The sequence below is a fragment of the Canis aureus genome, chromosome 14, assembly GCF_053574225.1.
Source record: "Canis aureus isolate CA01 chromosome 14, VMU_Caureus_v.1.0, whole genome shotgun sequence".
Lineage (NCBI taxonomy): Eukaryota > Metazoa > Chordata > Mammalia > Carnivora > Canidae > Canis > Canis aureus.
In genome coordinates, this window is record NC_135624.1 from 6,089,052 (window position 1) to 6,100,716 (window position 11,665).

Here is an 11,665-nt window from a genome sequence, read left to right on the forward strand (position 1 = left end):
TGGGAGTGAAATGAAGTAAAGTATAAAGCATTTAGAACTTTGCTTGGTATGTAGATAGTACACCTGTTACTAGAGTTCCTGGCAGACAGTAAGTGCTGAGACTTTTGTCTCAGCGGTGAACAAATCATCTCTTTTCATTTAAGTCTTACTCATCCTTCAGGAACAAACTCAAGTCCTCTTCCTTTGGGAATCCCTAGTGATGGCCCAGCCTCAGGCCACTTCTTCCTTTTCCTCTTCATGGCATTTCATTTAGCATCATACTCTAGGTGGCTTTTGGTTCTCCAGAGCACTTTTTACCATCTAACTTGTCCTCATGTACTTTCCGTTTGCCTCTTTATCAGTTCTCTCCTGTAATAGAACATAAGCTCCTCACCATTATTTTTCCAGCACCCAGGACAGTGTATGGCACATGGCAGTCACATAACATAATATATCATTTATTGAGTGAATAAATGAGTATTTTGTGTTGTTGTACACTGTTGTTTTATCATTTAATTTTTCTCTTTTATGCCTTATCTCCCAAAGTAGAACCATAGTATCTTTTTTTTTTTTTTTTAATTTAAATTCAATTAGCTGACATAGAGTATCTACTTAGTTCCTGATGTAGGATTCAATAATTCATCAGTTGGGTATAACATCCAGTGCTCATCACATCACATGTCCTCCTTAATGCCCATCATCCAGTTACCCCACCCCCCATCCACCTCCCCTCCAGCAACCCTCAGTTTGTTTCCTATGGTTAAGAGTCTCTCAGGGATCCCTGGGTAGCTCAGCGGTTTGGCACCTGCCTTTGGCCCAGGGTGTGATCCTGGAGTCCCAGGATTGAGTTCCACATCAGCTCTCTGCATGGACCCTGCTTCTCCCCTGCCTGTGTCTCTGCCCCTCTCTCTCTCTCTCTCTCTTTCTCTCTCTCTGTGTCTCTCATGAATAAATAAATAAAATCTTTTAAAAAATCTCTCATGTTTTTTCTCTTCTCTGATGACTTCCCATTCAGTTTTTCCTCTCTTACCATATGATACTCTGCACTATTTCTTATATTCCACATATGAGTGAAACCATATAATAAGTGACTTTCTCTTATTGGCTTATTTCACTAAGCATACCCTCCAGTTCCATCCACATCAATGTAAATGTAAGTATTTGTCCTTTCTGATGGCTGGGTAACATTCCATTGTGTGTGTGTGTGTGTGTGTGTGTGTGTGTGTGTGTATACTGCATCTTCTTTATCCATTAATCTGTTTATGGAAACCTCAGCTCTTTCCACAGTTTGGCTATTGTGGACATGTTGCTATGAACATTGGGGTGCTGGTGCCCTTTCAGATCACTATATCAAGACAGTATGGTCCTTGCACAAAAACAGACACATAGATCAATGAAACAGAATAGACAACTCAGAAATAGACCCTCAACTCTACAGTCAACTAATCTTCAGCAAAGCAGGAAAGACTATCCAATGGAAAAAAAAGACAGTTTCTTCAATAAATGGTGCAGGGAAAATTTGACAGCCACATGTAGAAGAATGAAACTGGACCATTTTCGTACACCAGACACTAAAGAGCCATAGTTTCTTTGAAGAGATCTCTCTGATCATCAATTCAAGATTATTATGAAGATTAAGTTAAATTACACATGTAAATGTCTAACCCAGAGTTTTGTGTATACAGATGCTCAAAAATGTCAAGTGCTTGTTTACTAATTCATACTTTCTTCTATTCATTTATTAAAGGTTTACTTGCCATCCACCATGAATGGATTTAAAAGGCAAGATCCTTAAACAAGCACATCTTGTTTGACATCTAAGACATTAACTGAGGTATATCATCAGTGTAGTTTCATGAAATGGCCATATTTTAAACTCTGCAGTTCTGCAGAAAAGTGGTGATATTTTTGCCACAGCCCACATTAAAGTCCAGATGGAATGAGGGAGGGATGGAAATGGAGCCCCATAACCCCCAGGAACTCTTAAGATTTCATCTCCTAAGTAGTATGGTCCATCTGTTTCTGTAACTTCCTTAGCAACTTAACAAGTAAATCTTTAAATAGTAACAGCCAGCAATATTTCAGGGTTTTTTGTATTTCTTATTAGGTACAAGAGCCATGAAGGTAGCCCCTCATAAGTCCTTCTGCTATTAGAGATGTCCTTTGAGTTGTTCTGATAGATCCATATGCCCTTTCAATCTGTCTCTAAGGAGAGGTTTCTACTTGGTTACAATGAACCAGCACTCACAAATCCTGTTTATGGAAATCCATTGTTTCTACCAACCCAGCATCCAATACCCCTTCTTGAGGCAGCAGCTCCCTGGTGCTCCCTGGAACCTCCCCTAATCTCAGATTTAGTGGTTAGGGCGAGGATGGTGTCCTTTGGATAATCACTTATTTAGCAAATCATTCAATATTTTGATCTTCTGGATGGTTCTATCTTTGAAGAGTTTTCTTGAAAAGTGCAGAGAAAACATTTTGTTAGATATTGTGACTTGATTAGAAATGTGTTGGTCAGGCCTGGGGATATGATGAGTGTGCTCACACATCAAATAGATTTCTTACTTAGATGATGTTTTTCAAATAAGATCTTTTGGATTTTATTTTATCGTTATTTTAAATATGACTCAAATTTTAGTCGCCACCAGAGTAATTAATGCTGCTTATTATTCAAATTCCCAGCAGTTGGGATCCAAACCTCAAAAAACGTGTGTTCTTACATTGTTGACCATCATGAAATGACATCAGCAGATTGGAATAGGAGCCTTCGTGTTCTTCATTTTGGTTCTCAGGCTCCATCAGCAGATTCCCAGTACCTGCAAAGGCCAGATGTGACAACCATAGATATTTTCAGATTTTTCAGTCCTGATTTCTAAAATGTCCCTTTGTCCCCAACCATATCTATTTGGCCAGCTGTCTTGATTTTTGGATTAGGATCCAGAATCACTGTAAGAATATCATCACCTGAAGTGTAGCTCTTTCATCCCATTTCCCCTACTCCGTGTCACTCTTGTTCTTTCTGCTTCTGGAAGGTGAGTCTTGGGCTTTCAGCCATTCCTTTGGTGAACTGATGAGATTTTCTTCAGATGACTATTGTAGTAGACAATGTCATGCTTCTTGTTCCTCTTGGGTCCCCTAAAAAATATTATTTTGATCTGTTTAACTACACAAAGACAGAGCACTGCAAGTGCTCAGGAGTTCCCATCCCCTTCTCCATAGTCTTAAGGCCATTAGCCACTGACTGTGTAGGAGCAAGAACACCCACCTCAGGTTGGGACAACTCTGACATGTTCTTTACGTCCATGGTTTCCCTGGGGGATGAGGTTGAGGCTGAGCCTTGCAGAACCTTCTGCCTGAGATCTTACCCTTGCTTGGTGTCATGGGTTGAATTTGCCTCCCTCCTACTGCCCAATCTACATGTTGAAGTCTTGGCCTCCAGTACCATAGAATGTGACCTTATTTGGAAATATGATAGTTACAGATATACTTAAGATGAGGTTTTACTGGAGTAATGTGGGCCCTAATCCAGTATGACTTGCATCCTTATATAGAGGGGAAATTTGGGCACAAAGGCATACACACGTGCGGAATGTCAGGTGAATATAAAGGCAGAGATTGGGAGGAAGCATCTACAAGCCAAGGAAGACCAAAGATTGCAGCAAACCACCAGAAGCCGGGAGAAAGGCATGATTCTTCCTCACAGCCCCAGAAGGAACCAACCCAGCCAAGACCTTGGACTTCTAGCCTCCAGAAATATGAGATAATGCATCTCCATTGTACAAGCCACCCAGATGGCAGTACTTTGTAATGGCAGCCGGGGAGACCAATACACTTGATTTCCTACCTTTCCCTGTCCCACTTCCCACTCCTTACTGGTCTTTTCTGGGAGCGCTTCCATGATCAAACCACTTGCGCTTGAATTCTCATCTCAGGGCCTACTTTCTGGGAACATTGGGAAGATATCAGACTCCAGCTGTCTCTCACCAGCTTGGATATCTCCCAAGCTGGACAGCAGAGCCAACTGCATACTGGATACCTGCACCTGGACATCCCTCAGATATTTTAAACTCAATGTGACAAAATCAGACTCACCACTTCTGATGTCTCTGTGCAACCCAACCCTGCTCCTCTAAAGTGTGATGATAACATCAAGCTTCAAATCTCTCCTTGTCAAAAATTTGAAGACTAACACTGCCTACTCTTCCTCTCTCATTCCCTTAGAGCTCATTATTGTCCAAAGCATGTTAGATTCCCCCTCACCCCTCAAATCTGTACTCCTGATTCTAATCCTCCCTTTTACTGTCCCAGCTAGTCCTTCCTTTATCTCTCTTGTATGAGTACACTAATCTACTTGTCCCGTCTTTCTTCTTCTATCCTCCATAGGACTGCCAGAATGTTTCCATGACAGAACCCAATGATGTTATTCTTTTTCTTAAAACTTTTCAGTGTTGGGACACCTGGGTGGCTCAGTCGGTTAAGCATCTGCCTTTTGTTTGGGTCATGATCCCAAGGTCTTGAGATCAAGCTCTGAATTGGGCTCCCTGCTCAGCGGGGAGTCTGCTTTTCCCTCTACGTCTCCCCACCAACTTGTGTGCTCTCTCTCTCGCTCAATCTCTCTCAAATAAATAAATAAAAACTTAAAAAGAAAAAACTTGTCAATGTCTATCACCAATAGATGAAATCCAAACTTCCTGACATGGTGAGCCTAGCTTCTGCCCCATGTGCCATCTTCCTCATGGGCCTCACCAAACCACCAGGAGTTCCTCCGGTATGTTTGCCTTGGGCCCTCCTTCCCCCTGCTCTACCACTGTTTTTAAGTCTAGAACCATCCCCTCACTTCATCCTGTGACTGGATAAATTCTCATTCACCCTCCAATCTCTTCTGAAGCTTGACCAGCTCTGTGGAAGCTCCCAGCCACTCCACCTGCTAACTCTACTGTGCCCTGGATGTCTTGGCCACACCCCAGGATGTTGCCCAGAACTCTGGACTGTAATCATTCTCTCTTCTCGCTAGACTGTGAGCTTTGTGAGCAGCAAAGGAGAGAACAAATCCAGAGCCAGAGTGAAGGAGCTGGGTAGAGTCTGGAAGAAGCTTTTCTAAACCTTGCTTTGTTATTCTATCAACAGGATTTTCTTTGATACTATGTTCCTGAACACTGTAAGTCCAAAACCTCATCTCCATCCATCTTCTTTTCTTGTTTGGTGCCACCCTTTCCTGCAACAGGCAGACACTATGTCTGTTACTCTTGTGGCAAAGGAAAGACAAGCTTCCTCCTAAGGCTTCCAAGGTTTATGGGCATCTTCTTGAGTAAATGAAGAGAGTGAAACAGAACTCAGAAAGATGAGATTAAGCTCATCTTTAGACTGATTGGTCTTTTTATTTTCCACCTCTTGTCTATTGCTTTGATATAAAGATTTCCATACTTGAAGAAATGAGAAGTCATTTGGGCTTTGAGATTAGAACACAGGTAACGAGTATCCTTAATGCACTACTTGTATAAAACACATTTTATTTTATTTATCCTTACTGAGTTTACACTGAAAAGTTTGTGCTCTGTGACTCATTTCATTTGATAAGCATTTGCTGAACACATACTATGTGCCAGGCACTGGACTAGATTCTGGGGATGCAGAATTGACTAAGAAATGGTACATCTCCACTAACAGACACCAAAACACTAAAGAGAACATGGTGTGGCTGGCAGATGGCCAGCTGTTCCTCAGTCTTTCTTCTTTCCCTCTTCACAGTAACAGAGTTTTCTTAGCCCTATTGGGCACGTGGGGCAGATAGTGAGAGGGGGCTGGGACTCTGAGAGGCCAGAAGGAGTGACGATGGTAGTGGGTGGGGTGGGAGTGTGGGTAGTTCTTCAGGAGCAGAGAGGAAGGAAACTTTGCAGGTATAATCTGTGGCCCAGACTTCAGAAATGAATATTGGATTTTTGTTAAATGATTTTTTGGGGTCTATTGAGATGATTCTATGGCTTCTTTTTGTTAATTTTTTAATAAAGTGAATTACATTAATTGATATTTGAATATTAAACCCATCTTGCATATCTGGGATAAATCACATTTGGTCATGATTTATGTATTGTTGGATTTGAATTAATAAAGTTTTATTTTTATATGTATATTTATAATGGACTTTGGTCTGTAATTTTCTTATAAAATCTTTGTCTGATTTTGGAGTCAGGGTAATATCAGCATCATAAAATGAATTGGAAGTCTTGGATTTCCTGGAAGATTTGGTGTTGATTTGGTTTTATTTCTTCTTTAAGTGTTTGATAGAGTTCACTAGTGAAGCATGTGGGCCAGGAAGTTTCTTTGTGGGAAGGTTTTTAACTACAAATTTAATTTCTTTAGTAGATTTAGAGCCATCCAGGTTCTCTTATGTTTTCCTGAATGAGCCTTGTTAGTTTGTATTTTTCAGTGAATTTGTCCATTTCATGTAAGTTGTCAAGTTTATTAACAATAAGCTGTTCATATTATCCCACTATTATTTTGTAAATAGCTGCAGGATCTGTAGCAATGTTGGTTCTCTCATTCCTGATATTGGTAATTTGTGTTTTTTCTCTTTTCTCTCTAACTAGTTTGGCTAGAGATTTATTAATTTTATTGATCTTCTCAAAGTTTTTGGTTTCATAAATTTTTCTCTCATTTTTTTCTTTCATTGATTTTTATTCTTATATTTATTATTATTTCCCCCTTCTCTTTACTTTGGATTTCACTTGTTTTTGTACTTCTGGTTTCTTAAAATGAAAACTGAAGTCCTTTCTTCAAGATCTTTCTTCTTTCTTAATATAAATATTTGGTTGTATGAAATTCCTTTTAAGTATTTCTTTAGCAGAATCCCACAAATTTTGTGTTTTCATTTTTTTAAAGATTTTATTTATTTATTCATGAAAGACACAGAGGAGAGAGAGAGGCAGAGACATAGGCAGAGGAAGAAGCAGGCTCCATGCAGGGAGCCTGATGTGGGACTCGATCCCGGGTCTCCAGGATCACGCCCTGGGCTGAAGGCAGGCGCTAAACTGCTGAGGCACCCAGGCATTCCCATGTGTTTTCATTTTCATTAAGTTGTACTTTGCCTTTTGATTTCTTCCTTGACTCATGAGTTCGTCAAAGTGTATTATTTCATTTCCACATCCCTGGGATTTCATCATTGTCAGAAAAAGTCATTTATATAACTAGAATCCCTTTAGTATTTACTGAGTCTTATATTGTTGCCCAGAATATGGTCTAGTCTTGCAAATGCTCTATGTGCACTTGAGAAGAATGCATGTCCTACTGTTGTTGGGTGTTCTGTGTCAGGGCAAGCAGGTTGCTAGTGTTGTTCAAATGTTCTATATCATGGAGTGCCTGGCTGCCTCAGTTGGTAAAGCACGTAACTCTTGATCTTAGGGTCATGAGTTCAAGCCCCATGTTGGATATGGAGCCTATCTAATAGCAAACGTTCTACATCATCACTGATTTGCTGACTACTTCTCCTATCAGTTATTGAGGGGAATCTCTGGCCATAATTGTTGATTATTATGCCTGGAAGTTCAATCAGTTTTTGCTTTGTGTATTTTGAATCTCTGTTATTAGATATATAAATATTTAGGGTTTTATGTCCTCTGGATGAGGAGACCCCTTTGTCTTTAAGAAATCACCTTTTTTGGGATCCCTGGGTGGCGCAGCGGTTTGGCGCCTGCCTTTGGCCCAGGGCGTGATCCTGGAGACCCGGGATCGAATCCCATGTCGGGTTCCCTGCATGGAGCCTGCTTCTCCCTCTGCCTGTGTCTCTGCCTCTCTCTCTCTCTCTCTCTCTCTCTGCCTCTCATGAATAAATAAAATCTTAAAAAAAAAAAAAGAAATCACCTTTTTTCAAATGCTTGGTATTATTTTTTGCTCTGAAATATATTCCATCTAATATTAAAATAGCTATTCCAACTTTCTTTTGGTTAAAGTTAGCATGGTCTAGCTTTCCCCGTCCTTTTACTTTTAACCCATTTGTATCTTTATATTTCAAGTGTACTTATGAAAAATACTGTATAGCTGGGTCTTCCCTTCTAATGCAAGCTGACAGTCTCTGCACTTATTTAGAACACTTACATGTAACACGATTATTGATATCATTTGTTTACATCTACCATGTTACGTCTTGTCTAGTTTTATGAGTCTTCTCTTTTTTCTTCTTTACTGCCTTCTTTTGGATTACTTAAATATATTTTTTAAAGCTATTATTTATTTATTCATGAGAGACATAGAGAGAGGCCAAGACATAGACATAGAGAGAAGCAGACTCCTTGCAAGGAGTCCAATCCGGGACTCAATCCTGGGACCCAAGATTGTGCCCTGAGCCAAAGGCAGACACTCAACTGCTGAGCCACCCAGGCATCCATGGATTACTTAAATATTTTTAATGATTCCATTTATGTCCTTTAATGACTTATTAACCATAATCCTTTGTTTTATTAGTGGTTGTGTTAGGCATTGCAGTATATATTGTAATTTATTAATCTCCCTTCCAGTGAGAATATACCACTTCACATATAGTACATGGACCTTCTAATACTGTATTTTCACTTCTCCCCTCTAGACTTTTGTGCATCTAGCACAAGCCTGGGAAGTGATCCTTTATTTCCATTTATTATTTATTTTAATACTATTATTAATACGACAATAGCTAACACATGTTGAGCACTTTGTTTAGGCTAGGCACTAGGGTAAATGCTTTACATGTATTGGCTAATTTTCATTTGGGAACTTGTTTCATCCAACTAATCTCAGACTGGCATCTCGCTGTTACAAAATATATAAACAACATTTCTGAGCACTCACTTGGTGCCCAGCACTGTTCTAGCCACATGCGATTGCATGCATTGGCTCATTTAACCTTGGTCATAACCTGACAAGGAAGGTACAGGGAGTTCAAGTAGCTTACTCAAGACTGGAATTTGAATCTAACTCCAGAATCCACCTTAACTGGTACACCATGAATAAGGACTGTATTGATCTATTAAGTTAAAATAAATAATTTTAGGAGATGGGTGGGGGGGAAGGGGTAACTGGGTGATGGGCATTAAAGAGGGCAGGTGATATAATGAGCACTGGGTGTCATATGCAACTGATGAATCACTAAATTCTACCCCTGAAACTAATAACACAGTATATGTTGACTACATTGAATTTCAATAAAGAATTTTTTAAAATAAAAATTAATTAATTAATTAATTAATTGTAATACTTTTAGAAGGAGGTAATTCATGTTCAGAATATGAGATAAAGAAACTAGGAAGCTATCTCTGCTCTCTGAATGGAACATTTGTCTTTTGAAGACCCACATGCTGGTCTCCTCTTTGAGGCTTGCTTGCTTTCACAACTCATGGAGATCATGCACTCAGACCTCTTCAGCTGTCTCTTCTGCAGATCAAAGTCTTGGGTTCACTTTAAAAATAAAATGTATGTTTTTAAGAGCATAACCCTACTTCACTAATTTTTTTTTGATAAGTTACTCAATAAAAATCATTGTCCAAGAACCATGAAGATAAAAAAAAAAAAGACTAAAATCTATTCTACCATCTGAGTTCTCCTTTTACTTTTAGAGTCTTGTATTGGATTTATGCTCTAAAATCATATTTCTTGCAGTGCCTGGGAGGCATCCGACTCTTGATTTTGGCTCAGGTCATGTTCTCAGGGTTGTGAGATCCAGCCCTGCCTTGGGCTCCATGCTAAGCGTGGAGACTGTTCCAGATTCTCTGTCTCTCCCTCTGCCCCTCCTCTCCTGCTCACTCTTGCTCTCTCTTTCAAAAATAAAATAAAGTAAAATCATATTTCTCTTCCCTATAAGCCAGCAATTGCACTACCAGGTATTTATCCAAAAGATACAAGCGTAATAATTCGAAGGGGCACTTGCACCCCGATGTTTACAGCAGCAATGTCCACAATAACCAAACTATGGATAGAGCCCAGATGTCCATTGACAGATGAATGGATAAAAAAGATGTGGTATATATATGTGCAATGGAAAATTACTCAGCCATCAAAAAGAATGAAATCTACCATTTGCAACAACATGGATGGAATCAAAGGGTATTATGCTAAGTGAAATAAGTCAGTCAGAGAAAGATAAATACCGTATGATCTCACTCATATGTGGAATTTAAGAAATAAAATAGATGAACATAGGAGAAGAGAGGAAAAATAAAATAAGAAGAAAACAGAGAGGGAGGCAAACCGTAAGAGACTCTTAACTATAAGGAACAAATTGAGGGTGGCTGAAAGGGAGGTGATTGGGGGATGGGGTAAGTGGGTGATGGGCATTAAGGAGGGCACTTGATGTGATAACCACTGGGTGTTCTATGCAATTGATTAATTGCTGAATTCTACCTCTGAAGCTGATAATACTATATATATATATATATTTTTTTTAAGATTTTATGTATTTATTCGTGAGAGACAGAGAGAGAGAGAGAGAGAGAGAGAGAGGCAGAGACACAGGCAGAGGGAGAAGCAGGCTCCATGCAGGGAGCCCAATGTGGGACTCGATGTCAGGTGTCCAGGATCAGGCTCTGGGCTGAAGGCGGTGCTAAACCACTGAGCCACCTGGGCTGCCCACAATATATGTTAATTAAATTGAATTTAAATAAAAAAATTTTCAGAAGTCATATTTGTCTTAAGATCGTTCTAGAGGAAATATGGTAGATGGTGCATAGTTAACAGAATGATTGTTCTTCAATAAAAGAAGGCGAAATCAACGTGTACTAAAGTACCTGTGCCATGAACCATGTTATGCGCTCTTTATCCTGCAGGACGGTACGCTGCGGTGGGTATTCAGTTCCATTTTACAGATGAGGAAACTGAAGCTCAGGTTTCCACAGCTCATCCATGGGAGGGGAGGACTGGGAAACCAGGTCTCTCTTCAGCAGGGCCGGGCTTCCTCTAGTTCCCTTTACCATCAGATATAGAATCCATTATCATTTTCTTCCTACAGTTCTTATTTATGAGCTGTAAAGGCTAAAGCAAATTTAAAAATAAATAAACTGTGGCTTCTTATTTTAAAAGGAAGCGTATTTCCGAAGAATTCAAGAAAGGAAACGTGATCTGAAGTCGACGCTTGCCGGGTAAGCCTGGGAAATGCCGTTGTTATTTAGGGCTGGGCCACAGATCGCTGTGATGGGCCTTCCCGTCCAGGTCCAGGTCCAGGGTGGAAGCTGATACATGTCTGCGCCTCCTCCTTATGTGCGTGATTTCACTGTTTCGCTTTGGTCAGCAGGTGGCAATATTGTGTCACAAGGAACATTTAATGTTCTTTAGAGATGAGGTAACCGGTGGCTCTATTTTCGCGTCATGAACTGTATGCTGTACCCACTAAAATAGTGGGTTCTGAATTGATCTCTTGAATCCTATCTCTTCCCATGAAGAAGGCAGTACAAATATTTCAGGCAGCTTCTTTGCAGCGGTGCTTGGATGTCCCGTTGCTTGCCCTCAGACCTCGGTGAGGAATGGAACCAACATTCTTAAACCCTTTCCAGAGAGCCACTGGACTTGATGGTGAACTCTTGACATCTGAAAGCAGGTGCTAGTCACAGGGCTCAGAGTCACCTAATGGAAAGGGAGTGATGACGGAGATTATACTAACATCTCATTTGTTTAGAGATCCCCCAATCCAATAATAATTTCAGTTGTTAAGATCCCTTTCTAAAAG

The 11,665-nt window shown here is 40.1% G+C and overlaps 1 long non-coding RNA gene across 2 annotated transcripts; it reads right to left on the reverse strand.

Annotated features, from left to right (window-relative positions):
- Positions 1-421: 421 nt before the first annotated feature.
- LOC144282819 (uncharacterized) lies at positions 422-11,313 on the reverse strand. Of its 2 annotated transcripts, XR_013351234.1 has the most exons (3): positions 10,731-11,301; positions 2,944-3,114; positions 422-2,795 (listed from the first exon to the last, which is right to left on the reverse strand). It is a non-coding gene; the product is annotated as an uncharacterized LOC144282819 (long non-coding RNA). The 2 variants fall into 2 exon arrangements; XR_013351233.1 differs by having other exon boundaries at positions 422-3,114; positions 10,731-11,313.
- Between the last annotated feature and the right edge of the window lie 352 nt (positions 11,314-11,665).